The sequence below is a fragment of the Mobula birostris genome, chromosome 28 (genome assembly GCF_030028105.1).
Source record: "Mobula birostris isolate sMobBir1 chromosome 28, sMobBir1.hap1, whole genome shotgun sequence".
In the NCBI taxonomy this organism is placed as follows: Eukaryota; Metazoa; Chordata; class Chondrichthyes; order Myliobatiformes; family Myliobatidae; genus Mobula; species Mobula birostris.
This window is the reverse complement of record NC_092397.1, coordinates 22142825-22169615: the sequence shown is the minus strand read 5'-3', so window position 1 is coordinate 22169615 and position 26791 is coordinate 22142825. Positions and strand designations below refer to the sequence as shown.

Here is a 26791-nt window from a genome sequence, read left to right as displayed (position 1 = left end):
TACCACAGTTGATTCTTTTCCCCCTTTATTAGTAGCGAGTTACGGGAGAGAACCTTCCGTCTGCACTCAGAGAGTCAGCTGCTGAAGTCTCTCTGTTGAAGCACAGAGATACAGTTTTTCACATCATCTTCGTCACGAAAGCCTATCAACAGTGATAGGCCGAGACAAAGGCCACTTTATCACCTAAAACAGAAGTAAACGTACTGGATAAAGAATACTTAATCACATCAGGCAGAGGTAAAGAAGGAACAGAGTATAATTAATTCTCACATCCTGCATGTCCTTGTCTGGACACTCAGCATTTAACTGTCAGCAGGACAGATTGATCAATCAATATCTCAATGCAAAAGAGCAGTCAGATCAATGGATAGTCCAGCTACTCAAATAGAGCAGAACTTAAACATTTAGATAAGAGACTCTACCGCAATTAAGAAAGGAATGTAAGAAAGGTCCTGCCTTATCTCCACCCTTTGTTCAAACCAAAATGTGTGAAAACTAGGAGATGTCTTTTGTGGGTCTGTGTGAGCTTTAAACTTTATCTTGCTCCAAAGAAGCATCTGTGAGACATTATTCAAACATAATGCAGTTACAGACATAGTCGGCACTTAACCCAAAGTTGAAATTTAAAAACGAAACCGAAAGGTGTGAGAAGTCAGGAGATAACAGCTGCTCAAACTGCAGCCATTCTCAAACCAGAATACACACACTCAATCTTCACCATTATTTCCAGGAATCTGAGAAACCCCCAATTCCCTTAAAACTTTATCAGAACCACCAACATTTCGGATAACGGCCGAACAGCGGCTGATTGATTGCATCGTAGAAGGCATCTGAATAAAGGCGGAACACAGGGGCACTTCCTGGTTTTGGAGGCGGCGAACACAAATCGGTGTTTCGACTGGCTTTTTACAAACTGTATCCCTGGGAGGGATAAGGGAGTCAAAACCGATATAAACACGTAGTCGGCAGGATCCGAACCTGCGCAGGGAAACCCTAATGGATTTCTAGTCCATCGCCTTAACCACTCGGCCACGACTACAAGTTCTTCACAGCTGGATTCAAATCCCGGAGTCAGATGAACAGGGTTGATCCTGAACTAAAAGCGGGAATTGTTAAAAATATTCAGCAGATCTGTTAGCGTCTGTGAAGAGAGAACCCGAATTCAGGTTCAGCTCGATGAACTTTCACCAGGAAATCGGTGTACTGAATTGCATAGATGGAATCTCAGTCAGAGCGGAGCAGGATCGGAAGATGTAGAATCCTTGTGGGGGGATTAAGAAACTGCTCGGTAAGGAGACCCCGATGGGAGTTTTTTATATGGTCTTATATTGGTTTTATATGTATGTCGTCTATAATTTACAGCAGGAGTTAGAAAAAAAACGTGTAAAAGGCAATGTTACTTTAGTCGGAGTATATCAATCGGTTTATAGATGGAAAATCAAGTTGATGGATGTGTGGAAGGCCTCCCAGATGTCCTTTTAGTTGAGCCTACTCGTGAATAAGCAATTCCGCTTTGGATGTTGTGTAATGAACCAGGTATGCTAAAATCATATTTTTTGTACTATGTTTTTATTAAGTTACCTCTCACTTGACTGCAGTCTGGACAGCTGTTGTGAACAAGCCAAGGGAGAAAATCATATCAATGGATTAAACACAGAGAAGCAACTAAAACACGCTGCTGTACAGAAAAGATTGGTGTTCGACTTCCACAAATGAGAGGACGCAGAATGGTTGAAGGCTCCATTGAAGGTTGCACGTAGAATGAACGAATTAATAAAGAACTGAATCGAGATTATGTAAAGGAAATGAGGCAAATGTATGTTGATATTTGCTTGGTGTGGTGAATAATAAGTATCGCATTGCTACTTCAAGCATATCTGACAAGAAGGAAATTCTAAGTTTCAAATACATTAGGCAGGTATTATCCAAACCTTTTATAAGACTACCTATTCAATTTTTTTAGATATATATCTATGACTTTCCACCTATATTTTATATTACAGTAGAGTCAGATAGAGTTATTTACCAAAGTAAACAATGGAATGTGTCCACCAAGACTATTAAGTATCACGTTGGTTTAGCCAATGATGTTCTGCAGAATCCATCCCTATTGGAATTAAGTTTGGAACTGGGGTTAAATGTTAATGTACATCCTTGGATGTGTATTACTTCACATGTTATCGTTGCTTTGCTCCTTTTTCAAATAGTTACCCGTAGTATTTTACACAGTGTGTGTTTATAAGGGAACTTTAATAATTTCAGTGTTTGCGAGCCGCATGTCATTATAAATTTGTTTTTGCTGATTTTGTTTGATTTCATACAGTTTTATTGCGTTTCAATATAGGAACATAGAAACCCTACAGCGCAATAAAGGCCCTTCGGCCCACATGTTGTGCTGAGCATGTACTTACTTTAGAAATTACGTAGGGTTACGCATAGCCCTCTATATTACTAAGATCCATGTACCATTTATTTCCTAAACTGCAGATACCAATAACACTAATTCCCGTTAAATTACCGATATACAGTATGGTATGAAATAGTGTACACTTATCATGTTTCTTCATGCTTTTGTTAGGATAATACTTTCAAATCCTTATCTGTATTTTCTGGTATAGTCATGAATACTGCTGTTCCTTTTGTGCTATATTCACTGAGACATATTAACAATAATGTGATCCACAGGATTTTCCGTAGATCGAAAGGGAGGAGATGTTGGCCACGGAGGATTTAAAATATGTAAGAGAACATCGAAATCGAATGGCTTAAGGAGAGTAGAAGCAGGCATATCAAATGTCTTTGTCCCAGCAATGTGCTTGGAAATGAGATGTCATTTTGTGGAACCGTTTTACATCTTGCATTTTGTGAGATGACAATTTCTGTGTTTAAAAGCAAACACAACGTTGCTTCAGATAATTTGCGGGTTAAGCGATCGTTTCCAATTGGAAGTTATTTCTGAGGTGTTTTTGATATAATATAACATGCAAATGTTGACTGTTGGGGTTAATGCCTACCTGGAGTGATTCAAACTGGTTACTAAAGGGAACAAAGAGCCATGAATTACCGATTGACGCTTGCTGGGAAGAGGGCAACAAATGGATGCTGACCTGGAGCAGAGTCAACAAGAAGGAGAATTCAAGCCCGTCAGATGGCCTACAGTCAATGACACTGGAATGGGAGCATTTAACTGGAAAATATGATTACTGTATAAAAGTGGGAACTTCGAACGTGCCAGAGCGATAACTCTTTCCAGAAACCCACCATCGGAAGGAAGAACCCCCAAGTCAGTGACTGGGAGAAGAAAGCATCGATCACTTGGCCAACTGAAATGCCCTAGTTTGGTGCTGTAGATGGGAAAAGCAGTTTGAGTGAGTATTGGTACAAAGGGAACAGCAGAATTCTTGTTGTAAGTTGTTGGCCCGGTGTCAACAGAGTTACGTTGTCGTTTACGCAGGGATAATTGTCACGAACCCCGTGACGGGAATAAGGAACCAGTAGAGATGGAAAACACTTTGGAGTCTACTATTGCTATAAACTAATAATATGTATTAATAACTATGCAATACAGTAATCTATGTGAAGATAAATCAAACAGGTTAGCAATGATTGTATAAAAGTAAGTATATCAGTCATTCTGGAAATATATGTACGAAAAAACAAGCTTCTTTAAGTCTACGAAAAAAAAGATACAATCTTACGATGATGAGTAAAGTTCAGTTCAGTTCAGTTCAGTTCGTGGTACTTAGTGGAGTAGCGATGGATAGAGAGGCAGCTTTGAGTCTTCAGCTGAGCTGATGCTGTCGATCTTCTCGTCGTCCTCCGAAATCCTTCACAAGTCACCGACTGTGACTTTAACCGCGGGATCGGTCTTCCTGTGGTGGAGCTATCACCCCGGCAAATGTGGACACATAGACAACTCCCCAACAGTCAACCCCTTCTCCTTCCACTGCAAGAGCAATTGGATCGATCCGCCAGATCGATCCTCCAAAACCCACTTTCTCTGCGGGCACAGCAATGCTCATTCAGTGTCCAGATCATGTGTCTGAGGTCTGTATCATCTGACCTCCCATTTAGCCCACCAGGCTGAACATCACCTGCCATTCAAAGAGCCCCTCTTTCCTTTGTCTGTGAGGACATGCAACCAAGCAGAGCTGTCCTTGAAAGTAACAACAATAATGTGCTGTCGGTCACCATAGCAACTTTCGAGCTGCTCGGTTCTATCTCCAAAGTAGAAATCCAAAGTTACCTCCCGTGACCTAACGTGACAGTCTAACAGTCCAACTGTTAACAATAGTCGGACTACCTATGGACTGGAAGAAAAATACTCTTCCAGTTGCACTTCGAGAATTCCATTTCTCACACAAAAATAATCAGGTTAATGTTGGAGAGGTTGCAATGTCTGATTGCTGTAACCCTATTCGCATGATATTTCTGTGTGATTTTCCAGCAGATCTGCCCTCAATCTTCTGCCAGCTATGGAGAGAATTGCAATATAATTCCAGCAATGTGATTGTTGGGTGTTATCTGTCTATCTATATATCCAACTATCTATCTATTTATTTATTTATCTATCTGTTTGTTTGTCTGCCTGATTGATTGATGGATTATTTATTTATTTATTTATTTATCTGTCTATCTATCATCTATCTATCTATTTATTTATCTGTTTATTTAACTATTTATTTGTTTGTTTGTTTGTTTATTTATTTATTTATTTATAAACTCAACTCACACTTACAGTTTTTTCGGCTTTTCTAAAGAACATGCGCGATCAGAATTTGTTTTCCCATTTGCTGATGTATGAGACAGGCACCATTTGCAGCTCTGCGACTCTCTGAAAGTTCGGCTCTCACTCAGTCCGATCGCTGGTTGTATTAGCTGTTGTATAACTCTCGTCTGTATAGGGATTGCGATATCAACCGGCCGCAATAAAATAAAACCTGCCGCATGGTGTGGTTTCATCCGGCAGAGAGCAGATCGGGATCTGGTAGAATCACATGGACCATGGGAGCCGCTTCACTCCTCGAAACTCCCGCAACATGGAGCGACAGTGGTATAGGGATGAGCACAGCTGCCTTTCAAGCAGCTCACCCGGGTTCGATTCCCGGCGATTGCCGTGAGTTGTACCTGTTTTTCAGCACTTGTCACATAAACGTCTGGGCCTGGAATCACTCAGCCACATCACTTCCTTCTCTATGAAATGAACGTTTCTGCCCGTCGTTCTTCTGCCATTTTAGCCCAGTGTTTCTCTTTCCGATTTGCCTTACCGTCATCGTGTATTGGTCTCGCCCTATCTGAGATGACCCCCGTTTCACTTCCCACCCAACTTCTCACCTTCTTTGAGACTAAAAGCTATCTTCTTCTCTCAGCATTCTAATTCAGTGTCACGATCAGAAAAGGTTAATCCCGATTCATCACTCACAAATGTTTCTTGAGGAGATGAGTGTTTCCAGCATTGTCTGCTCAATCTGTTCAATACCAGACACAGCTTCCTGCAGCGGAGAACAAGATGTGTTGGACAAACGCTGAGCACAACAGCAATCGTCGATTTACCCGCGAAGTTCTCAACAAATCTCGGAAAGTGATGAAGTGAGCAGACGGGAATTTTAAGTTAGAAACACAAGTTTTTCTTTTTAAGTGAAATGTGTGCTGTGTTCACAGGTGACGTGACAGCGATTTGCGGTAAAATATTCTGCTGAAGAACAACAGACAATGGTTTCAATCTGTCGGCCTCTGGATAACGGGCCCAGCACATTCCTGCCGCGCCATTCTGCTGATAGGTAAATATCTCTCTTCTTTTCCTGTCTTTTTATTTGTTATTTTGACGCTTTCCCCCGATTATCTATTGTTCTGTTTGTTGGGTTATTTTCTCTGTCTAATTTCTTCTTGTCTCTCTTACGCTTTTACCTTCCTTCCCCCCGTCCTCCTTTCCCTGTCCATCACTTCCTACCCCGCCCGGTTATTATCCGGTCTCTGTGCTCCGGCCCAGCCGGATATCCCGTCCCCAACATTTCAGCAACGGATCTGATTTTCATTATCATTCTGACCCTATTCCTACGGCCCTGCTGTCAGACACACTGGTTATCTCCCTCTGTGTCTCCTTGCCTTCCTTCTTTTTGTCAGCGGGCGGTTGTTTCGGTTATAAACACAGGAGATTCCGCAGATACTGCAAATCCAGAACGCAGAATGCCGGAGCAAATCACCAGGTCAGACAGCATCTCTGGGGAGGAGTAAACAGTCGCTGTTTCGAGCGGAGATGTTGCCTGGCCTGCTGAGTTCCTCTTCCATTTTTGTTGCTATTTCGGTCCGTCTCCGGCGTAACGAGCAGCGACAGCAGTCTGAGGTGCAGCGGAGAATACACCAACACTCGCGGATTCATGTTGTCAAATGCCGAGTCTTGTTCACCTCCTCATCCGTCCATATGATCGAATGAAGATCAGAATTCCGTCAGTTTTGAATTGCCCGCAAATCACTGGGTCGCTCTCCTTTGCAGGGTCTAGCCGTCCGATGCCTTATGATTCTCGTATCTGACTGTTTAGCAAGTAGTTAGAACTCCTTCAGTGATGCTCCTGTAAAATAAAAACATATTAGAATAGGGGTTTGGGGAAGTCTCACTGGCTTCAGTCTCCCCAGGAAGTGGACACACCGGTGCGCTTTCTTGGTGTTCTCTGTCGTGTTCAGAGGGCGGGTTTGGTGGTCCGCTCTCTCTCTCTCTGTCGAAGCCGTTTATTTGCGGTAATGAGCGCTGAGCTTGCACCTTCTTAATGAATCATCTTATAGAGATGCTCTGTCTTCTCTTGTCCACGTTGAGACTCAGTCTACCTCTTTTACATGTGCCGCTGTATCGCTGTACCACCATTGTGCCGACTGCAAACCTGATGATTAGGTTGGAGCTTTGCATTGTTCAAAATTCCAGCTCACTAGCGTGGAGATGCCGGGGATGGAACCCGGGACCTCATACATGCAAAGCATGCGCTCTTCCACTGAGCTACATCCCCACTTAAAATACAGAAGTGTTCAGGTCCAAACCTTCCTGCATATCACAATTGAGCAGTGCAACACAGATAATGGCTGATGGCCACAGTCATTCGGCCCCGAGTCTGCTCCACCATCCAGTGCGATCATACTTGATCCTTGTTCAATTCTCTTCCCGAACACCATGATAATTTTTGTGGAATGAAACCAATGAGATTCCAGCAGAATCAGCACGGAAAAGAAAGCACGTAAGACATTCTGAAGGATAGGTTCAATCTCGCTGTTATGTCTATTAAATGCTTTCCTTGTGAAAAAAATTGGACGCTTGACCTCACAATTTACCCCATTATGACACTCCAACTTGTTATTTACCCGCACTGTGCTTTCTCTGTCGATGTTCCATTTTATTCTGCATTTTATTGTTCATTTATCGTGTTCTCTCTCAATGCACTGGGCAGTGATTTGATGTGCATGGAATGTATGAAAGGGAATCTTTTTTGTCACATATTGTATCTGGGTACGTGATAAAAAAATTAAAAACAAATCCTCACTGAACTCTGTACAGCAGAAGAAAGGGAGCATCTCCCCATCCATCCCCCGCGGAGAGAACAGCCTATCCCAGCAGTCAATAAAATGCACGGTAAAAGCTGCTGGATCGCCTAATATCCTGGGTGGTCTCGAACCACCACCTTTCGGCCGAACGCGTTCACCGATTGCGCCACCAAAACAGGGAGTAAAAACGGATTAAATAATCCATTTCTTTGTTGGACGATGTTGACTATTAGTCGATGCTAGGACACCGATTTTCACAATCTGCATGAATGAATGATTTCCATCAGAGAGTCGCGAACACCATAAAAAGAAAACGTGAGGAACAAATATTTGTCCGATTTAGAAGCTTCGCAGAGAACTCCCAATAAATTCATATCGCATCTGCAAACGATTCGGCCGCGATTACATACTCCTCACAACTGGGCAGGCCAGGCAGAAGGGCATTTTACATTGAATGTGATTACTGTGTCCGGAACGTATGGGACGTGTATCGATCCCGGCGTCGGAGAAAACAGGACAATTACTGAAGTAAAATCCGAAACTGACGGAAATATTCCACACCTCAGAGAGCGTCTGTGGAGGGAGAAACAGAGTTCATGTTTCAGGTCGATGACCTTTCACCCTGAGCTCTGGGCGCGGAGTTGGAGGAGAGAATCTCACTCAGTTTCTGCAGGGTGGCCTGAGCTGGGCGAAGGCGTCGGTTTCATTCTCCTCCTCCTTTCTAACTCGTTGAACCGGACTCCTTAAATCGAGCGTAAGACCGGCCTTTGCTTAAAGTTTAAAGCATCGCAGAGGTGGATGATGGAAATATTTTAGCGAACATGGGACTCTGTCACTGAGGGTTACACTGAATGGCGCTGAGATACAGAGTCGCTGAGGGGATATCTGAAGAAGCTGAACACCGATCGCGAGATTTTCCCTTCCCGGGGTCACTGCAGACCGGACTGTTCCACATCCCCGATGAAGAGATCATTTCAACATCAAACTCCGATTTAACCGCCTTGACACTTTTCTTTTTGCTTTGAAAATTCGGTTTGAAATCACATTTAATATGGAAACAGCAAAACTACTTCCTCGTCGGGGAAATGAAAACCCCGTCTTTTCCATGACGGGCGGGTATACTAACCAGTGACGAGAAACCAGCGCGAAAGTGCGATCTGTCATTCAGATGTCCGAACACACGGGATCTCAAGGGGTCAAACCGATATTTGTTCAGCGACTGCGAAAGTGGCGCTGTTCAGAAATACATTTCTTTCTCTGCGACCGGAGAGGACTCGGAAATCATTTCCGGTTTAGCTACTTCTTTGTCGAGCACTAGCCGGAGGACCCGCTCCAATTTGTGTCTGGTGGTGCATTGGGATGAAGAGCATTCCCCAACAGGATTTATTGTCTGAGTAATCGATGCAGGGAACGATTGGTAAATCGAGAGAGAGAGAGAGAGAGAGAGACTGACTCCTATGCATGGTCTTCTCATCTATTTCTCCTGTCCTGATGGAACGCTGCAGGTCCTGACGAAGGGTTCCGGGCCGAAACGGTGACTGATCGTTTCCACGGATGCTGCCCGAACTACTGAGCTTTTTTTTTTTATAGTTACCACCTGGACTGCTAAGTTCCTCCAACATTTTGTGTGTGTTGATTGTTTTCTCCCTTTCCCAGTTATGACGAACGGGCATCCACTGGAAAGGTTAAATCTCTTCGCCTTTCTGCAAATGTTGCCTACACACTGCGTGTTTTCAGCATTTGTCTGTTTTTATACAAGACACGGCTCAATTCTGAAGAGAATAGATAACATTAAGATACCTCAATGCACAATGGGTTAATATTTCCAACTAAACAGAAACCTCGGCAAAAGTGAAAATTGATAACATAAAAAAGTACATTCCAGCCGAATGCCAGTGGATTTCCTTGCATCTACCAATGATGGGATGGCTTTATGTTTTACAGCGCACTGACGGAAAATTGTTGTTGGCAGCAGTTGACGTAGCAGAGGATGGTTTCGATCCATCGACCTCTGGGTTATGGGCCCAGCACGCTTCCGCTGCGCCACTCTGCTGTGGGAAAACAAAACAGCATGGATGATGTGCAATCTCGTGTGTGTGTGTGTGTGTGCGCGCGCGCGCGCGGTCGAATAGGCAGCGTTAAGCATCTAGTGGCCCGTTTCAAGAATTAATCAGGGGCCCTATTCCCGCTTCCTCAAAAAAAAAAGAAAGAAAACAAAGCCAATATTCAAGTGGGTTTGCAACAAAAATGGTAGAATTTTGGTCTTAAACGTTGATGCATTATATGCACTTTCAGCATAATGGACAGACAGCTCAACAAATTTCAAACAATTCTCTTAATTAAGAACTGAAACAATGACATTGTTTTTTTGCTTTGGAGTGAAAAGCCTCGCTCTTTTCAGCAAATAGTCGGCATTGAATGGCTCTATGTGTTAGGTATCAGCTGACATAAGAACATCTGAAGCAATTTCCCTCTAATTAAATTAATAACAAGAGCAATGCGATATTCAATGAAAATTCACACTGTATTTGTTCAGTGATCAGTGTCTGAAAGTTAACTACTGGAAGTTTACCGCAAACTGCGCCTCGCGCTCTTTCAGAACCACGGACAGCTCACGTAAGTCCCGGGGAGCAAACAGGAGGAGAGTAAGAGAGAGAGGGGACGCAAGCGGGAGAGAGAAATTACGATTTGTGGAAACGCCGCTTAATCGCCTATACGCATTTTGAGTGAAACACGTGGTTTATTTTATTGTTTTAATTATAATTTTTATTCCTACTAAAATGTGTTAAAAGACTTACCACTAATACTTCACAATCTTCCTGTGCTTGAGCGCTGAGAATGCTTTAATTAACTCTTCTGTGGCCGGAGATGTTGTTATTTCATGTTCAATTGTTATCTGAGCAAGAGCTGACAGACGCTCCTGGAGCATGGTCGTCCTCAGATGCGTTTTCCTGACCTTTAGCCTCGATAAACTTCTCTCTCGACTGGCTAGAGTCACAGGCACTATCAGCACGAGTCTTAGAGCAATGGTGAGGTTAGGATACAGTTCAACCAGATTGTTGCTGTAAATGTAGGTCAGAATCTGCAGGCCAGTGGTTTCTTTTGCAGGCACGGCACTGACAGCAGCCGACACCTCGTGCAAAATGGTCCTCAGCATCCACATCACCAAATGTCCTCTTCATGTTTACGCTGCTGTCTTTCGGTGTGCGACGTTGGGTGACTTTTTTCATTTCGTTTCTTCCATAAATGAAGCCAAACAGACTGTGAAATGACTCCATCAGCTTGAAGAGCTCATTAATGCCTTGGATGGCAGAGTCCACTAGTGAAAGGAAAATTTCTCTCTTGTACAGTTCCTCGGGTGCCACTGTCAGGGAAGGATCTGCACTCTGGGATTCGTACTGGAACTGGCGTTTAGTTTTCTGTGTCGTGCAGTTAGAAAGACCATTGGCATTCCAATCACTTCAGCTATGTCTCTGGCATCTGTTTGGGCAATGAAAGGCCGTTCTCTCTGTATTCCTTGAGAAATTTCAGAACATATTCCACCTCGCGCTGTAGCACATCGATTCCCAATTGCGGGCTCTGGAGCAGCTTGCTGACACGATTCACCTCATGTAAAACGTTGTATCAGATGATAACAGTCAGCAGGAATTTCCATGACATGATGTCCTGTTCTAGGCCTCTGGCTGCAGATGTGGTTTCACTGTCACCTTTCCGTGTGGCATGTTCAATCAGTGACAGGACTACATTGCCACCATCGGGAAGCTGGTAGCGCAGGACTTTCACACTTTCCACGCGGCGCTCCCATCACGTGTTGGATGTGGCCTTGAGGGTCATCTGTGGCACGTTATCCTTGAACAGCTCCCACCTCTGTGTCGATGAGCTGAATAGTGTTTATAGACGTTGCAGCACCCCAAAGAAGCTTACAGACTCCACAGTTGATTTTGCAGCATCGGCAATGACTAGGTTTCGGCTGTGGCTGGCGCATGGCATGAACAGTGTTTTTTTGTTACTATCTAGTACCCTCTTCTGCACCCCGCTATTTCCTCCCGCACATTTCTTCCTTTATCATATGCCTGCCCCCTGCATTTTGATAAATCTAATCTTAACTTCTCCAGATGCGTTAAGAACACGTCAGTTCGGCCTGCACCTGTTGCGTCAGGCACTGGTAGGATACTGAGAAAATACTTACTAACAGTAGCTCCGACATTTACTTGGCATGTGACAATGCGCAGTGTCACAGAGAGCTGCTCTATGTGTGCAGCGTCAGTGGTGCAGTCCATTATCACCGAGTACTAACGTGATTGTTTTACACTTTCTGTTATCGCTTCCAGTGTCTTGTCTCCAATAAGTGTGATTAACACATTTTGTATGGTTTTCCCCATGTAGTGGTCAGCAATCTCTTTTTTCTCTGCTTGTCTGACATGTTCGCTCATCACTGGGTCGAACTCGGCAAGCAGCTCCACCAGACCGAGAAAGTTCCCATTATTTGGTTCATGTAGGGTGGGATTGTGGCCACTGAAAGCAAATTTTCGTTCTGCAAGGCGAGAGACTATGGACATGAACCACTTCATGACATCATTCCAGTGTTTTGTCCCACCATTTGCATTTCTCGGTACGTGCTGTCAATGGCACCGTGCGTTTTTAAGTATGGTTCCAGCTCGCGCCAGCTATCCATGTTGTCACGGTGCGCATTTGACTTCTCATGATCCTGGAGTGTGACAGTGAGTCGCTCCCACACTCTGAAACCTCCGCAAGTGAGACTGTGATTTCGCTTGCCAGATAGGCTACAGCAGAAACAGAATATTGAATCAGATGATTCTGAGTACACTAACCATGACCTGCGAATGGTTTCTCCATTTTTCATCTTCATAAGATATCTGTCCTTGGTAAAACGATGGCGTGAATGGCTCTGTGGAAAGTTAATGTCCTCTAACTGAACGGGACCTCTCCTAACAATGTCGATCTGTTGGTCACTGGTAATATGCGTTGGCCCAACGTGCGGGGTCGGTCTCTGTGAATGTTAGTGGGGCTTTCTCTTTGTCTGGTGTGCTGGTGGCGGCATCTCCCTCACCTGTCTCAGTTGTAGGACTGTCATCATGCTGTGGTGCTTGTTCATCAAACAAAGTCTGGTCATCACTATCACCATCTGTTTGAGTAGAATTTTTCTTCTTATTTTCATTTCTCTGATTATTAACATCTTCTGTACTGCTTACACTGTCACTTGGCTTACAGCCCCATGCTGTGACGGTGGTGCAGCAGCAATTGCAGCCGGCGGGCCTTTTAGAGATGCTGCACCAAAGAAAGATGCAACTTTTGGGAGACTATTTAGACGTTCTGTTTTGGGGTGTAATATTTTACGTTTTTCAGCGCCACTGGGATAGGAGCGTTTCACTTTCTCTCATTCTTTGCTAGCAGCAATGTTTACAATTGAAGTAAATGTTTTACTGTATTTTCTCAGAGGTCAGTCAGCGAGCGCCCACTGGTGGTTCGGCTGGGAATAGCAGGAGAATATTGTGGCGTTTGGGAGCTGTGCATTAAATATTTGAACGTCAGTTGGGAGCCCCTGGGAGGGCGGGGCCAGTTTCAGTTGAAACAGGTGAAACATAGCTAAGGCAACCTATGCTGATCCAATTCTTCCAGTCATCCCCACTCCCCTGCCTTCTCCCCATACCTTTCGATGCGCTGGCTGATCAAGAACCTATCTATCTCCGTTTTAAGTTAGTTATTCTGTCATACCGTCTGACAGAATAAATAATGCAGCCTAAATATACGTTTTACGGTCGCCATTCATCAGAAAAAAAAACAACAAGAGAACAGGGAAACACTTCCCTTTCTCTCCAAGTCTGCAATCTCTTAGCCAAAGCTACCTTACCCCGTCGTAGGTTGTCCTACTATCGTCCGTACACAAACACATAGGGGCACTACTGAAATAACACACCCCGAACCTTCGTTTCTCACACAACGTACTGACAACTTTACTTCCGTCCAGAGACTTCATTTTCAGTATTTTCTCCTGTTGTTTTGAAACAGCACGTGTAGCCGACTCCAAACCATTGCTTAGACATGTTGCTGACTTTACCAATATCCTTCTGAATTCCCTTAGTTAGTCGACCAGGATGAAGATGTTTATCACAATAAGATATGAAAGTGATCATTACCGTGAAATCCACAGCATCTTCTACCCCAGTCCTTCTGCCCTTACCGGAGGACCCTCCTCATCCAAACCCGTTCCTTCGAAGCATTGTCCTTGTATTTCTTGCCAAAATCCATTCCATACTATAACAGAACATCCCCTCTGAATTCCCAGCATCGATCACTGTCGCCCCAACACTCTCCGGTTGTCTCCCCCTCGTCCCGTGACCGGTCGCATTCTGGAACTTAGTTGCGATTGCCGGGCCGGGGTGTCCCCCGGATCTCTCCGCTCCACCACCACAATTTACCGCTTCGGGCCCGGGTGCTCCCCATTCCCTGCTGCTTTAAAGCCGCTGCTGCCGTTGGGTGAGGGAATGGGACTGCGCATGTCTTCCGCTGTACAGTGTCAATCAGGTACAAGGGCGGAGCCACGCCGCGCATGCGTTCCACTGTCAGCACTGATCGAAGCTCAGCCAGACCTTCCCCCAATTCGCTTTATGAGACTCTGAGCGGAGGTTTTGGGAACTGCAGGATGGGCGGCATGGATATAAACCCACAATTAAACATACGTCCACTCGGATTGTTCTGTACAAATTGTTTCATGTGTTCCTTTGCCTGTCTTCTCCACATAGTCAGACATACGCACTGAAGGGGACGGGCTGGGCGTTGATAACTCACAGCAATAGTCCCGGTTTAATGGGTTCGGAGTGATGGATTCGGTCACTGAGTGTAACTCCGATCGGCGCTGAGATACAGACTCGCTGAGGGAACATCTAGAGAAAGAGATTGAACCTTTTCTTTCTTTTTCAATCTTTTTATTAATTTCAAAATATAGAAACAAAACATAGCAATAATACAGATAGTAGGAGATATATTGTTACACTTAAAAAAAGTAATTGTAAAATCAAATAGTGTAAATTAACAAAGCTCCCAATCATGTAGAACTAACAACGGATAATACAAAGCAAAAAAAAACTAGAAAAAAAAATCATGAAAAAGAAAAAAAAAACAAAACAAAAAAGAAACAAACCTCATCCCCAAAGAAAAACAAAATTAATCAACTAAACTAAAAGATTTGGGCAAAACTAACAACTTAAAAATGGAAAAGAAGAAAACCTTAGTGTCGACGACTCCATTCCCCTGCAACAACAGTACAGAGAGATAAAACAAGTTTGGAAATGGTCAAATTACATCATATGAAAATGCTGAATGAATGGCCTCCAAGTTTTTTCAAACTTAATGGAAGGGTCATAAACTGCACTTCTAATTTTCTCCCAATTCAAACAGACCATAGTTTGTGAAAACCAAAGAAATACAGTAGGAGGGTTAATCTCTTTCCAATTCAACAAAATGGACCTCTAGCCATTAAAGTAAGAAATGCAATCATCCTTCGTGATGAAGAGGTTAAATTATTTAAGTCTATCATTGGTAGTCCAAAGATAGCAGTAATTGGATGAGGTTGTAAGTCTATATTTAGGATCGTTGAAATAATATCAAAAATATCTTTCCAATATTTCTCCAACAAGAGACATGACCAAAACATGTGGGTTAAAGAAGCTATCTGGGAATGACATCTGTCACAAATTGGATTAATATAAGAGTAATAACGAGATAGTTTATCTTTGGACATATGAGCCCTGTGCACTACTTTAAACTGTATCAACCTATACTTAGCACATACAGAGGATAAATTCACCAACTGAAGAATTTTTTCCCATTTTTCAGTCGGTATATTAATCTCAAGTTCTCTTTCCCAGTCAGCTTTAATTTTATTAGAAGCATCAGGAAATAAATTCGTAATTATATTATATATAATTGCTACTACACTTTTCTGAGAGAGATTTAAATCTAAGATTTTTTCCAAAGTGTCCATTGGATATGGGTGTGGAAAATTAGGGGAGACAGTAATTAAAAAGTTTCTAATCTGTAGATATCTAAAAAAGTGAGATCTGGGTAAGTTATATTTATTAGAGAGTTGATCAAAAGACATAAAACAATTATCCAAAAATAAATCGCGAAAAGATATTATACCTTTGGTTTTCCAATCAAAGAAAGCTTGGTCCATCGTGGAAGGTTGAAAAAGAAAATTTTATATGATGGGACTTGCTAGAATAAATTGATTAAACCCAAAAAATCTTCGGAATTGAAACCATATACGTAAAGTATGCTTAACTATTGGGTTGTTCATTTGTTTATATGATTTAAAAGAAGTAAAAGGAAGTAAAATTCCTAAAACCGAACCCAAGGAAAACCCTTGCAATGAATTAGATTCAAGATTTACCCAATGAGAGTTTAAAGATGCGTCCAAATCTTGTAACCAAAATTTTAAATATCGAATATTAATTGCCCAGTAATAGAATATAAAATTCTGGAGGGCGAGCCCCCCCCTCCTTTTTAGATTTCCGTAGATACCTTTTACCTAACCTAGGATTTTTATTCTGCCAAATATATGAGGAAATTTTTGAATCTACGTTACCAAAAAAAGATTTTGGGATAAAAATTGGAACCGATTGGAATATATACAAAAATTTGGGCAAAATGATCATCTTAATAACATTAATCCGACCAATCAAAGACAAAGAGATTGGCGACCATTTGGTAAATAACAGTTTAATCTGATCAATTAAAGGTAAAATATTAGCTGTAAATAAATCTTTATATTTTTTTCGTAATTGTTATCCTTAAATATATAAATGAATCAGTAACCAATTTAAATGGTAAACGTCCATAAGTAGGTACATGCTTATTTAAAGGGAATAATTCACTCTTATTAAGATTCAATTTGTAACCAGAGAAGTTGCTAAATTGAGCTAACAGATCTAAGATAGCAGGAATTAACTTCTCCGGGTTAGAGATGTATAAAAACAAATCATCTGCATATAATGATAATTTATGTATTTCGTTTCCACGGGTAATACCAACAATATTTGGCGAGTCACGAATAGCAATTGCTAAAGGTTCAAGAGCAATATTGAATAGTAAAGGACTAAGAGGGCAACCTTGCCTAGTGCCACGAAAAAGACGAAAAAGAGGAGATCTATAATTATTTGTACAAACCGAAGCTACCGGGGAGTAATATAACAATTTAATCCAAGATATAAATGTCAAATTAAAATTAAATTTCTCAAGAACGTTACATAAATAAGGCCATTCAACTCTGTCAAAGGCTTTCTCAGCATCTAATGAGGTAATACATTCCGGGGTAGTAAATGAGGGGGGTATAAACAATATTCATTAACCTCCTAATATTAAAGGATGAATAGCGATTTTTAATAAATCCAGTTTGATCCATAGAAATAATTTGAGGTAACACCTTCGTCAATCTAGTTGCTAGAATTTTTGAAAAAAAATTAGAGTCTACATTCAGAAGAGATATCGGTCTGTATGATGCACAATCAGTAGGATCTGTATTCTTTTTAAGAATTAAGGAAATAGAGGCTTCATAAAACGATTGTGGTAATTTACCTAAACTGATTGCTTCCTTGAATATTCTAGACAACTTAGAAGAAAGAATGGAGGAAAAAAAAATCCACTGTAAACCCATTCGGACCGGGTGCTTTACCGGAATTCAATGATGAGATTCCTCTGAAACTTCCTCTGAAATGGAAGCTTCTAATGATAGGGACTCTTCGGGTGATAATTTCGGAAAACTCAATTTACTTAAAAAATCATGCATGAAATTAGAATCATGAGGAAAATCAGAATGATATAAAGAGGTACAGAATTCTTGAACGGTTTGGTTTATCCCAGCATGATCAACTGTGAAAGTATCATCCTGTTTACGAATCTTAGTAAATTGACATTTAACCGAATCAAATTTCAATTGGTTAGCCAGTAATTTACCCGATTTATTGCTATGAATATAAAAATCACTTCTAGTTCTCATTAATTGATTTTCGATCGAGTATGTTAATAATAAGCTATGATCCAATTGGAGTTCAACTCTGTGTTTGTACAGCTCCTTACTGGGAGAAATAGCATATATTTTATCGACTTCTTTAACTTTATCAACCAACAGAAGTATTTCATTGTTAACACGTCTTTTCAAACCAGCCGAATAGGAAATAATCTGACCACGGATATAAGCTTTAAAGGCGTCCCAAACAGTTCCATTGGAAATTTCTTCCGTAGTATTAGTTGAAAAGAAGAAATCAATCTGCCCCTTTATAAATTTGACAAAGTCCTGATCTTGAAGCAAAATAGGGTTAAATCGCCATTGTCTGCTAGTACAAGAGGTGTCCATTAACTTGATGGAAAGTTTCATTGGAGCATGATCTGAAATAACAATACTGTCATAATTACAATCAACTACATATGAAATCAAACGAGAGTCAATCAAGAAATAATCAATTCGAGAAAAAAGAACGATGAACATCTGAAAAAAGGAGAATTCCTTATCGTTTGTATGTAGAAATCTCCAAATTTCTGAAATCCCAGAATCCAACATAAAAGAGTAAATAATAGTAGCCGACTTATTCGGTAAAGCCGGACTAGCTATGGATCTGTCCAACATGGGATTCAAACATAAATTAAAATCACCGCCCATTATCAACATGTACTCGTTGAAGTTAGGAAAGGAAGTGAATAAGTGTTTAAAAAATTCAGGATAATCCACATTAGGAGCGTAAACATTAACTATAGCGACCGTTTGATTAAAAAGTACCCCAGTAATTAACAGAAATCTACCATTAGGATCTGAAATAATGTCTTGATGAATAAATGTAATTGAAGGATCAATAAAAATTGAAACGCCTTTAATTTTGGCTTGAGCATTTTAGTGGTATTGTTTTTCTTTCCAAAACTGAAAGAAGAGTTGATTGTCCTCTTTCCTTACATGAGCCTCTTGTGCAAAAATAATATGAGCATTCAGTCTTTGGAACACTTTGAAAACCTTTTTCCGTTTTATTGGATGGTTTAAACCATTTGTATTCCAAGAGACAAAATTAATAGTATGAGCCATAATTAAGAATTAACCCTTTGGTGAGTAAGGGGTTAACCATAATGTGAGCTCATGAAATCGGAAGAGGAATACATGATTAGAGAGGAACCGGAAATCTCGACACTGCGGACATCTTTGTAGTTCTGAATCAGCCCAATAGAAAAAAAAAATCGAAAAGAAAAAGACTATCCCATCTCCCAACCTCAAGAACCCCGAACTAAGCCAAAGACGGCTAAAGAAAGCTCTAACTAAAACTAACTCTAACCCCATTTCTGCAGGGAGCAACTCCAAAAATATATGTTAAATAGGTGACCTCCCAGAGACTAATATATGTAAAAAATAACCAGTATAATAATTAGTCTACATAGTAAAAATTACTAAAATATATGAAGTAAAAAAAACTTAGTCAATACGTATAATTAGTTATAGACGAGCAAATAAAAAAATCACTTCCAAAAGGAAAAAAAAAGGATTATGGGAAGAAGAAGCATAAGAACATGGCGTCCCGAAAAAAAACAGAGGAGGTTATACAAAAAGAAAGACAAGTCGCCATTTTAATTAATCGAAAACCAAAAATAGGAAACATATAACGAAAAATGATCGTCGGATCAGATCATTAATGATGACGAAAAAGGAAACCTTAAAACAAAAGGTTAACTAAAGGAAAATGATGTTATTCACAGGAGATAAGTATTCTATATAAGTTATAGAATAACAACTATAGTAATAAATAAAGAACAAAAATCTTGGACTTATAAAAAAACCTTCATCACACGGTAGTAAAAGATTTATTTAAAAAAAACACCAGAAAGAAAGAAAAAAAAATGGTGCTGGAAGCACCCGACACGAATTCAGAGAGAATGTCTGTATCAGATGGGAAATTATCATCCAAAAACCTTCGAGCGGCAGTTGTAGAGTGGAAGACACGACGATTTCCATCGGGAAGAGAGATTCTGAGACGTGCAGGATACAATAGTGCCGGTTTGAGATTTTGTTGATCGCATTCCGACATTAGAGGTTTAAAAGTCAGCCGTTCCTTCATCATTTCAGGACTGTAATCTTGAACTATCCTGAAGGAATGCTGGCGATACTTTATCATCCCTTGTCGACGAGCAGTCTGGAGAAGTTGTTCTTTAACATTGACATAATGGAAACGAAGAGTAAGTGGTCTGGGTTTGGAAACAGCCGCTGCCGACTTTGGCCACGGTATACGATGGGCGCGGTCGAGTAATGGAGGATCGTTGGGAAAAACTGAACCGAATGAATCCTTTATGAGTTGAGCAAAGAATATTGCAGGGTCTCCAACCTCAACATCCTCGGGTAAGCCAATTAAACGTAGGTTTTGCCTTCTCGATCGATTCTCAAGATCAATAACTTTGGATTTAATTTGTTGGAGTTGTTTAGTAGTCGAAGCTAGATTCTTCTCTAAGATCTCAACTTTTGTATCCGTCTTCTGAGATTTAGTATACAGTTCAGAAATTTTTGCATCGTGTTTTTGAACATCGGAATCCAGGGATTTCAAAGAGTCCGTGATTGATTTTAAATCTTCATTGAGGCTTTGGCGATGTTGTTCAAATTGAGCAGTTAAACTTTCAGATAACTTTATCCGATGCTGCTCAAACATTTCCTCCATAACTTCGTAAGTTAATTCCGTTTGTTTAGAATCACCTTTCTTCTTTCCTCCGTTCCCATCACCGTCTTTCCCATTTTTAATTCTAGATCTCGTACTCATTTCTCTAAGCTCGAGAGTTACAGTTGACAAAAGGAAATCAATTAATCAGTAAATCAAGAAGATAAAGTAAATCATTCTGGTGTACTTAAAGTTAATTAGATCAAGGAGGTCATAGGTTAAAAAAAAGGATAACGGGAATGGAGTGAAGCCAAAGAGACGACCTCACTCCATGAGCGCTCCCTGCAGAATCTGGACACACTTAACAAACTCTGCCCCATCTAAACCCTTGGAACTAATCAGGTCCCAATCAATATTAGGGAAGTTAAAGTCACCCATGATAACAACCTTGTTACTTTTGAACCTTTCCAAAATCTGCCTCCCAATCTGCTCCTCTGTATCTCTGCTGCTACCAGTAGACAGTAGAGCAGTGAGATAAGCACACAGCCCTGTGGAGTGTCAGTGTTAATTGTCAGTGAGGTGGAAATGATATTCCAATCCGCACAGATTGTGGTATTCCGGTTAGGAAGTCAAGGATCCAGTTGCAGAGGCCTAGGTCTTGTAGCTTGAATGTGGAGTGAGAATTAATTGCTGCGCTGGGATTGGGCCACGGCGAGTGTGGCGGAGTGGGAAGAAGTTGCTGGTGACTATAATTGCTACTTCCTCTCCCCTGACCATGGGAAGACAGTTTCCCATTAGCCCATTTCCCAATGTCTGTTGTTGCTGGACAGTGAGTATTCTGAGTGGTGAATCCCATGGGAAATGAATGTTGTGTCCATCCCTCTGTTCCACATCCGGATCCGTACCGGGAAGTGGTGGGGTTTGTCTGTCTCCTCCTTGGTTTGGAGCTCCTCCATCTGCTGCTCAGAAGAAGCTGAGAGCTGCAGGCTGTGAGTGGCCTCACACACTGGCACTGGCTGCACCAGTCACTTCACACAGTGTCTGCCTTTTACCTCTTTCACTTTCCTTTTCCTACCTGCAGGAAAGACTTCAAATGTACGTCAATGTTCCCTCTTGCCAAGGCTCAATGAACAAAACAGTGGCTCCATCTCTCACACACGAGATGTGTTACTGAGCACAGAGGCACTGACAGCTCATTTGTTCCACAGTCTCAGACAGCAGAGATATTCAGTCTCACACTGAGCCCAGGACCCAGACACATATTTCCAGTACAACAGTTACAGTGAACCACAGCTGGTCAATATTTCCCTGGTCCCTGGGAAAATATTGAATATTTTCAACCACTTCCTTGAATGCCTTCCATGCGATTTTCTCTGGTCCCAATAGAAGTTGTTTGAATTGCCTGTTATTGCTGGCCTGCTTGATTTGTGGACCAACACAAATGCCTCCCTTAATATTGGCATCAAATAATCTGACTTGAATTATGAATTGAAATATAAAAATATAGGCAATTCCAAAGAGATGGTGTGTGATAGGAACATTGCATAGTGATCTTCAATTTCAGCAGTCCAAATCCATAAGATATACATACCTAAAAGTAATCAGGAAGCAAAATATTTGTTGTCCAGTGTAGTTGGCCATGTGGGTGAGAGTAAGGGGGGAAGCTGAGGACTACAGGAAGGTATCAGTGGACTGGACAGGTAGGCAGGTGGAATTTAATCTGGGAGGTGAGGTGATGCAGGTGGGGAGCCCAAACAAGGCGAGGAAACAGACTGTACATTGTGGAATCTGTAGAAGAATAGAGGGTCAGAGGGAGAGCATGTGGAATGATTCCTCAGGTTAGAAGGACGGAGCATTCGATGGGTTTAAAAAGCGGATGAAAGGCTTGCTTTTGTTAGCTGCAGGTACAGAATGGCAGAGGAGGGAGCTCTGGTGGAATTGTATAAACACAATTGGGGTCACAGCTGGAGCTCTGTGTACAGTCCTGGTCAGCACACCACAGGCTCACACCAACATCCAAATGAGGAGAGGAGTCCTCACTCAGCCCTTCCCACCTGCTCTGTCATTTAATAAGGTCACGGCTGTCATGTTTCAACATTAAACTCCATGTTCCTGTTTTCCCACAGGAACATTACACCCCCTCCTTATAAACTGTCCCACTCTCTTTCCCTTAAAAGCATACAAGGATATGATCCAAAAAGACAAAAAAAAAAAAACTGTCAGTTAATGAATTCCAATGTCTGAGGATGCATTAAGATTCAGAAAAGAATCTTTTGATCTTTTGCTCAAATCATGAAATATTGGTCCCTGGTTCTAGTTGCCAATGGATGGAGAATTGGCTTATCGGCGGAAAACATATTGGGAATAAAAGGATCCTTTTCTGGCTGGCTGCCGGTTACCAGTGGTCTTCACGGTTGTTGGTGTTGGCTCCGCTGCTTTTTATGAGGTATGTCAATGATTTGGACTGTGGGATTAATATATTTGTAGCTACATTTGCCAATGATACAAAGACAGGTGGAGAAGCGTGCAGTGTTGAGGAAACAGAGAGCCTACAGAGAGACTTAGATAGTTTAGGGGAATGGGCAAAGAAGCGGCAAATGAAATACAATGGTGCAACGCGTATAGTCATGCGTTTTGGTAGAATAAATAAAAAGGTAGACTATTATTTAGATGGGGAGAGAATTCAAAATGCCGAGATGCGAAGAGACTTGGGATGTGTTGTGCAGGATACCCTAAAGTTTAACTTCCAAGTTGAGTTAGTGGTGAAGAAGGCAAATGCAATTTTTGCACTCATTTCTAGAAGTATAGAATATTAGAGCAGGGTGTGATGTTGATGTTCTATAAGGCACTTGTTAGTCCACACTTACAGTCTTGTGCACAGTTTTTGGGCTCCTTATTTTAGAAAGGATATACTGACATTGGAGAGGGTTCAGAAAATATTCATGGGAATGATTCGAGGAATGAAAGGTTTACCATATGAGGAACGTCTGGCATCTCTTGCGCTGTATTCCTTGGAGTTCAGAAGAATGAAAGAGAATCTCATAGAAACATTAAAAGGCCTGAACAGATTAGATATGGAAAACTTATTTCCCATGGTAGGGGGTTTCAGGACAAGAGGCATAACTTCAGGATTGATGGATGTCCATTAAGACCGGAGATGTGGAGAAATTACTTTAGTCAGAGGGTGGTAAAGCTGTGGAATTTGGTGCTGCGAGCGGCTGTGGAGGCCAAGTCTTTGGGTGCATTTAAAGCAGAGATAGATAGGTTCTTGAATAACCAGGGCATAAAAGGGTATGAGGAGAAGTGATGGGAGTGGGGATGACTGGAAGAATTAGATCAGCCTATGATTGAATGCCAGAGCAGACTCAATGGGCTGAATGGCCTACTTCTGCTCCTGTATCTTCTGGTCTTATAAGCACATGGAGACAGGACAAACAGAAAACACATGCCCAGACTTTCCTCATCGGACAACCAGCCCACTGCCGGTATTGGTCCAGTAAACATTCTCTGAACATTGAGATTCTTCCTTGTACAATGAGACGAAGTCTGTATAAATTGGCTCCCCCACCCTATATATGGTGTATAAGATGATGAGAGGCATTGATCATGTCAATAGTCAGAGGCTGTTTGCCAGGGCTGAAATGGCAAGCACGAGAGGGCACAGTTTTAAGGTGTTTGGTAGTAGGCCCAGAGGAGATGTCAGGGCTATGTTTTTTTTACGCAGAGAGTGGTGAGTGCATGGAATGGGCTGCCGGCGACGGTGTTGGGGGCGGTTACAATTATGTTGTTTAAGCGACTCTTGGAAAGGTACATGGAGCTTAGAAAACTAAAGGGCTAGGTAACCCTAGGTAATTTCTAGAGTAAGTACATGCGTGGCACAGCATTGTGCACCGAAGGTCCTGTATTGTGCTGTAGGTTGTCTATGTTTCAATGTTTCTGTAAGGGAAGCGTAAGCTCCCGACATTTGTATTCTGTTCCCCATCAATAAAATGTCATGTTCTCTCTGCTACTGATAGCTGCGAACAGGATTAGGAACAGCCCATTCGGCCCACGATACCTCTGCTAACACTGATGTCAGGTGAGACTGCACTCTGAGCCACCATGACCGCGTAGCGATTTGCACGACGCTGTTACAGCTCGGGCATCGGAGTTCAGAAGTCAGCCCGTGCATCTTCTTTAAAGAGTCCCTGTATGTTCTCCGTGTCGATTGCGTCAGTTTTCTTCAGGTCCTCCTGTTTCTTCCCACTGTCCAAAAATGTAGCGGGAAGGTCAGTGGCGGCGCCAGAGATTTTTTTTTTTCCTGCTGGCGCTACAGTGGGGCTGAATTATTCAGTGATGGTGCTCAGGGATGTACTGTATGGTAATATGTATTCGCAATGCCAGACGCGAGGCGTTCAAAAGTCAGTTTCAAGCATGATGTGCCCACTATAAATGCCTTTGTTGATTCACATGCAACATCAATTGATAAATATAGTATAGAAGTGAACTGTAACAGTGTCAACAGCATCGGAGACAACCCGGGCTACACAGACCATAAACAAACAAACCAACAGAGCATCCGACCCACAGCGCAGAACGTGAATCACGCACCAATCCCGCAAACAGCGTTAAATGCGTGGTTTTCAACTGAAAAACACAACAATGTCCACTGCTTTTCGCATTACATAGACAGACAAAGCCAAAAGATACACCGTTATTAAAGTCAAATAAGGCAAACAACAGATGCAAGGCTTTACCAGGAGTTGGACAAATCGTACTCTGACCATGCAATACCTCAATTAATTCGGCTACTGAATTTGAAACAAAAATCAACAGAATCACCGCTTGGAAGAGTAAGCAAAACCAGTAGGCTTAATAGCAGTAAATGTAATATTTTGGGATTAGCAAGAATCATAAGGACTATGGGGTATCCACCACAAAATAATAATAATAATAATAATAATAATAATAATAATCATCATCATCATCATCTTCGTCATCATCATCACCATCAGCAGCAGCATTAGTCTTGGATCAATTTTTTAAAAATCAGCTGCACTCACCATTGATGTTTTCAGAGAAGCACAATCCGTCTGCTGTTGTGATTGGTGGTGAAAGTATCAATGATTTTCTGGATGTCAAGTACTTTGGTCGCCCGGCTGTTTATAGCCAACGGGGGAATGTTATTGTTCCGAGCATCGCCGCTGCTATTCCTTAGGTAGTTTTTGAGGCGTCTGAGGCAAGAGAAACTCCGATTGCAAGAGGCAGATGTCACAGGTAGAGTTAGTGCTGTGCAGGTTAGTTTGTGTAAATCTATAAATGCATCGCGGTAGGGTCACATTAGAGCTAGAAATTCCACTGTGTCATTCACTGTCTGTCCTTGCTAGAGACTCAACCACTGCTCTCGTATACTCACGATTTTCTTGGACAATAATTTCATGTCCTTTGTCAAGCATATTTCCCAATCTTGAACCGTCTTGTTTTCTCAATCTGAATACGGCGCATGCCTCCATAGCACGCTTATGAGCTGCACTTACATGGTGGGTTTTGAAAGCTGTTGTAGCTTTCCGCCAGTTGCGGTAACCAGTGACAGTGAAGGTAAACTTAGAATGGAACCCATGTCCTCCACACAGGAAATGCCTGCATGCGAAAGAGAACGAGGTATCTTTCGTGATCGAATATTCCAGTCAGTCAAAGCAGCCACGAATAAAACTCTTTTGCTGATTGCCAAACTGTTGCGAAGGGTACTTTTTCAATGCTGACCAGCGGGGTCCTCCCTCAGGCTGGTGGCTGACATCGCTAACAGTATTCCCACTAGCACCAAGAACAGCTTCATCTACGTTCTCTTCCGAATCCCCCGCCATTTCTTGTTCCTTTACTTCGCCCTCATACTTCTTCGATGAACTGCTGTCGTCCTCATCCCCACTTACTTCTTTCTGCATGTCACTTTCAATTAAGACAAACGCAGGTTGAGGCACCACTGATTCCTCTGGATCAGGTCGTTATCTCACTAAAAATCGATCCATTTCTCACGCCGCCCAAAATAATGCAAGTGCCAGGCTCACGCTAATTTGTAAAAGCACAATGTGTGTGTGTGTGTGTGTGTGTCATCCGTTAGTCTCGCAAGACTGCGGATCTGCGCCTGGTTGTATCCTATCAATCTCTCGCGTTAGTGACATCACCACCTGAAGTGAGCTTCGATCAGCTTAACTGATCTGAGGACAGCAACGGCAAGACATTGACAACGAACGAATAAGCAGAAGTGTAGAGTGGATCTGACAGAGATTATAACTTTATTGCTGCCTGGGTGCAATGGTAATATAGATCAACTGGAAAAACAAGCTGCATTTAAAACTATACAGAGAAAGCAAAACGGCTGCAATTTGTATCTGAAATTTCAGTTAATTTCTTGGTGATGTTACGGTAGTGCTATTATAATTTCTGCTGGGGTTATAGCTCCAGCTAGCACCACCTTAGCGCCGCCCCTGCCTCGTTCCTTAGTCCCTGTGTGCATTATCAGAGGTTAGTGAAGGTCTATGCAAATATAAGCCACCCTTTAAATCTGCGTTAGTGCGATTACCTTTCCTTGCGGAAGAAAGGAAGGAGGACAATAGGAAACGATGGAAAAAATACCTTCGCCCTTC

At 41.9% G+C, this 26791-nt stretch overlaps 1 protein-coding gene and 2 non-coding genes across 3 annotated transcripts in view; 1 reads left to right on the top strand and 2 right to left on the bottom strand.

Annotated features, from left to right (window-relative positions):
- Positions 1-26791, top strand: part of LOC140188855 (uncharacterized) — a 631689-nt gene that overhangs the window by 272225 nt on the left and 332673 nt on the right. The window lies entirely within an intron of this gene.
- Positions 958-1039, bottom strand: trnas-aga (transfer RNA serine (anticodon AGA)). The gene has a single exon. It is a non-coding gene; the product is annotated as a tRNA-Ser (tRNA).
- trnaa-ugc (transfer RNA alanine (anticodon UGC)) lies at positions 6927-6998 on the bottom strand. The gene has a single exon. It is a non-coding gene; the product is annotated as a tRNA-Ala (tRNA).